Genomic DNA, 5,452 nt, shown 5'->3' with positions numbered 1-5,452 from the left:
CTGGGTAAAATAAAATTCAAAAATGTCCACTGAGCATTCTTGAATCCTTAAGGCAGAATATCTGCTAATGCCCTTAGCCTACTTGAGGACTGAGACACCGCACCCAGGTTTTCTAATCATAACACGTGTGCAATGGGAATTGTGTGACCATGCCAGAAATATATAGTGATGGAGGCTAAAATTCCATTATTTTGGTTGTTTTTTGAAATACTTTAAAGTACTTAAGCCTTTCAATCTCCTCCTGGGGAAAGAGTCCAGTTCAATTTTCTGTAGCCATTTGTCCAGCCTTGATACTTCAAATAAAAAAGGAAATACTTTATCTACAAACTGTATAATGGAAATGGTCTGAATTTGTTTGGATTCGGCAGGGAAGGTCAATGTACCAGGGGCAAGGTCTGATGGTGTGAACCAGTGGTGGGATTAAAAAAAAAATACTACCAGTTTTGTGGGTGTGGCTTTGTTGGCTTGGTGTGGCTTTGTGGGTGTGGTTTTGTGTGCATGGTTATGTTCTCCTATTCAGGGCAACAAAAGAAGAACAGCTAGGAGGGTGGGGGTAGTGGGGGCAGGGTCAGCCTATTTGCCAATTCTCCAATCTCTTCTTGAAAGCCTCCAGCGATGAAGCTCCCATAACTTCTGAAGATAGCTATTCTGTTGTTTGACTGTTCTCACTGTCAGAATGTTCCCTGTTTCTAGGTTGAATCTCTCGTTGGTCAGTTTCCATCCATTAATCCTTGTCTGGCCTTCAGGTGGTTTTGAAAATAGTCTGACCCCCTTCTCTCTTTGGCAGCCCCTCAAATATTGGAACACTGCTATCATGTCTCCCCTGGTCCTTCTCTTCACTAGACTAGCCATGCCCAGTTCCTGTAAATAAAAATGTCAGCGTTCCAAATATCATACAGAATTAAATCAGAGTCCAAGGCAGAGCTATCCTTAAAGTTCCAATTTAATAAGACAGACATGTTGGCAACGGCTGTGGAATCCCAATTCTTGAAGTTACCTAGGATTCCCACCCAGTTGAAAGTTCATGATCTTGTCCCCACACCCACAAATCCATCACATGGTCCAATCTTCTTCTTCCAAGCTGGCATTTCCACCCAGCTGGTCCGGTCAGGTGCAGAGGTGCAGAGACAGAGATGACCTTGGGCTTCTAGAAAAGAATAACAACAACACATTCCACAATTCTACTACTTTCTATTCCCCCCTCCCAACTACTACATTAATGAAACAGCATAATGAAATAAGAGAGAGTGTGGCAGGCCAAAGGTCCTAAAAGGGATATAACTGCAGGCCTGACAGGTGGCCTCTCCTCAGAAGAAAAATGTTTCCTGAAAAGAGAATAACATAAAAGTTAACATAACAAAATTAATCACCCCCCCCCAGGGGACCCTTTGGCTTATCGGGAAACTTCTCATGGAATTGTTCTACTAACTTCTCCACTTTTAAGTTCCAGCTTTTCACCCAAGTGGCTTTAGACAAAGGGTAACCCTTCCATTGCACTAAAAACTGCAAGCGATCCCTATTCAGCCTGGAGTCTACAATCTTTTCCACCTCAGATTGTGTTTTCCCTTCTATCACTACAGGAGGAGGGAAAGCTTGGATGGATGGTCTTATGCTAGACCCAATTACTGGTTTCAACAAGCTACAATGAAATTTTGGGCCAATTTTCCCTAGACTTCTAGGTAGACTGAGTTGAACTGTAACTGGGTTAACTATCTTCACTATTGGGAATGGACCGAGAAATTTTGGACCAAATTCCTTGCTAGGCATTCTTAATCTTATGTATTTGGTAGACACAAAAACTTTGTCCCCCATACGGAAGGGGGTTTGGAGTGAGTGGTGTTTCTTCTTGTAGGCTTCTGCCATATCTGCTAGAGCCTTGGGATTCCACAGATGTGCTAAGATGTCTGACTTATTAAATTGGAACTTTAAGGATCATTTTGCCTTGGACTCTGATTTAATTCTGCATGATACTTGGAATGCTGACACAGTGGTTCTGAGATCTTGTCGGCCTGTTACTTCAGAACCCTGGGGTGCAATCCATCTGGTCATGGTAATTTGAACTCGTCTGGGGTAGATAGGTGCTCACTTACCATTTTACACTTTGAATTGCACCTTGAATTGCACCTGGAAGCAGACTAGTAACCAATGCACCTTGTGGAGCAGTGGTGTTACAGGAGCCATTCTTATGCCCCCCCAAAGCTCTCCATGCTGCCATGATGTTCTTCAAGGGTAGCCCCATGTAGAGCAGAGGTTGGTTGCTCCCAGTTTGTCATGGTTCAGCCAAACCGATAGTTGTCGCTGCTGGTATGACCAGCAGCGACCCAGGCTGGCCACATCCTGAACACATTCCCCGGTGTTTTTTAGTAATTTTTTCATGTTCTGTGCATGTGCAGAACAATTTATAGTCAACCGGCCCCACACACACAAAGCGAATTGACAGCAACGCCGACAGCAACCCACCCCTGGTGTAGAGCACATTACAATAGTCCAACCATGAGATGACCCAGGACTGAATGACTGAGCAGAGGGATTCCTTATCCAGGAATGGCTGCAACTTAAATGTCTAAAGACTAAGTGGGATTAAAAGACTAGTTTTTTTTAAATCTTTTTTGGAATTACTGGATTTTTCCATTCTAGTTTCATCACTTCCTGGACAAGAATGTGTTTTGCAAAGTTTCATGGGTGAAACTTTATCCGGACCCAAATGGAGACCTAGCAGCTAACCTGAACATCGTAGCTGTGGTGGTTATCCACAAGGAGCCCTTCACTGAAAAGCAACTGGGGACTTTTGAAAGACAGAAACTTACTATCAACCAAAATATCCTATCACAGCTGAAGTTACTCAGGAAGGTTTTCCTCTTTTCTCTTTTTTTCTCTGTTTTGCAGTCTTAAGACCAGACCCATTTCAAGTTGCCTGAGCCTAATCATCAATGTGGATGACCTACACTCAGAATCAAATGTGGGGAGGAAAGTCACATTCACACCAGTTTGAATAGCAACTGGCCTTCTGCTCCTAAGAAGGAGGTCCAAGGGTTTCAGTTCATATGAAATAATTATAATTAAACATCATTTGACCTGAGACAGAACCTTCACTCAGAAAATTGAAGCCCTGAAATATGATTTTTACCCAAAGAAAAACTATGACTGTTATCTAAAATAATGTTAGACAATTTGAAGGAAAACACTAGTTTGATTTGGCCTTTGGATTGTAAGAGGAACTACAATTGAAGCCCCATTGAATGAAAGTGTCCCTCTAAAGGACTCCATTGGCCTACTTTGATTAGATTTGTCTTGAGTTTATCTGTACTATTATCTACCTTAACTCACGTCTAGGCAAAAGAATGCTCTAAATTCAACTAGTTATAAATATAGGACTGTCTTTATATACTGGTTGGTGTCACCTATCTGTAGTTCTTGTTCTGAAAGGACTTTGAGCTATCAAGCAGTGCCTTTGAAATCTATCTTTCCAAGAAAAGGCTCCTTCTTGTGTCCCAATTCCTTCAGCACAAAGGAATGCAGTCAGCTTTAGTCTTTATTATTTTACCAAGGTAGCAGCCATAAAAATTGAAAGAATAGAATAAAATAAAATATTTTCTAAGACTGATAATGCCAACATTTCCTTTTGCATCTTAACTGGAGAGCCTCATGTGTTATACTACTTCAAAAGAGGAAGTGATTGCAACATTTTATGTAATCTGCAGGTATATTTGAGGATCCTCTTGGTCAGAAGATACTCTCCTTATCACAGTCCTTTCTACTATACAATTTTAAAATGTAGAAGTTTAAATTAAATTTAACATCAATACACATTTTAACTTCAGGGGTACATTAAGAATGCAGAATTCAATTGAGAATTGAATCTGTAGCAATCTACTCATTGATGATTCAAAAGAAGAAGAAAAAGCAGAATTTGCAACAACTCGTGGCAGAGATAGGATTGTTTCAGAGACCTCTAAGTGCCATCAGTGAAGGGGAAGGAAGAATTGTCTCTTAGAGGGAGGGAATTTAGTCCAGGGAGATCTCAAACCCTCCAGGCACCAGCTTCAGAAATTTCCTGAGCCTCCACTAGGTAATGGCAGGTGAAAAAGCTGGAAGATTTTCTTTCCTCACACTTGGTTTGGGTAGAAATACTGGCCTACAATTTAAAAATTGCAATTCCATATGCAGTTTTTAAATTCCCTAGAATTGGGTTTGGCTCTGGGTAGCTTCCAGAGAAGGTGGACTCTTCCTGCAGCTCCCCAGTTAAATCTAGACCAGTGGTTCCCATCCTGGGGCCCACACCCCACAAGGGGGCAATTAGATTTTTAATGGTGGCAATTTAACCTTGTTTAAACCCAGTTAATGGCTTTTTAGGCTTCCTCCACATGAGTAGAGTTCAGGGGAGGGGGCATCAGGATTTTAATGATGCTTAGGTGGGCATGGCCAAAAAAAGGTTGGGAACCACTAGTCTAGACAGTGAAGTCTCAGGGATGCCTTCCTGCCATTTTCTACCTTTAGAAATCCCATTTAGAAAATCAGATTATTTTCCCATTCACATAGAAGAATGCTGAAAGCTTCTGATCTGGGGACAAGAGGATCCTACGGCTTATTTGGATAAGAGACCAATCATATTCATAGCTTTTTTCCATTTCCTTCTCTGGAAGGCGCAGTGGTTAAATGCAGCACTGCAAGCTACTGCTAGATCAGCAGGTCAGCAGTTCAAATCTCACCGGCTCAGGGTTGACTCAGCCTTCCATCCTTCCGAGGTGGGTAAAATGAGGACCCAGATTGTTGGGGGCAATATGCTGACTCTCTGTAAACCGCTTAGAGAGGCCTGAAAGGCCTATGAAGCGGTATATAAGTCTACTGCTATTGCTATTGCTATCTTTCTAGGTCCTTTTTGAAGCAGGGTCACTACTTTTTGGACATGTCCAGAAAAGATGTTAGGATAGTTGTGACTCAACAGAGAGTCATGGAATTCTCAAGTCCCATAAGAGCTTTAATTCACCTAACACCTCCAAAAATAACTGATATAGACATCAAAAGTGTTGGAAGTGGGGTCTTTTGCATGATCTTGATATGCACCTCCACTGTTCACACCTACTTTCAAGAAAAAGTCACCATGTTCACAAGATGTAGAGTTTCATATTCGAGACACCTCAGGCAAAAGACTCCTTCCCTCTCTCTTTTGGGAGTCTTGTCTCTTCTATTCAGCTGTCTTACCTTAATATAACTATCTTATTTCTTAGCTTGTTCATCTCTGGATACATGACAATTTTAATTACTAATTGCTTTTTTTACTGTTTGATGCTTATGTCGGAATTTAATTTCATTAGTCTTACATTCTTTATATGTTTATTTCCTTCAGTTTTAAGTAATCTTAATTGTCACATTGATGCAAAGGAAGAATACAAAAGCCCAATAACTGCAATGAAAAAATAAAATGTTACACGCCTAAGAAACAATTTCACAG

Source organism: Thamnophis sirtalis, unplaced genomic scaffold, assembly GCF_051295495.1.
Source record: "Thamnophis sirtalis isolate CommonGarterSnake01/CBP01778 unplaced genomic scaffold, rThaSir2_p1.2 scaffold_3, whole genome shotgun sequence".
In the NCBI taxonomy this organism is placed as follows: Eukaryota; Metazoa; Chordata; class Lepidosauria; order Squamata; family Natricidae; genus Thamnophis; species Thamnophis sirtalis.
The sequence above is the reverse complement of the archived record's forward strand: the minus strand, read 5'-3'. Positions refer to the sequence as shown.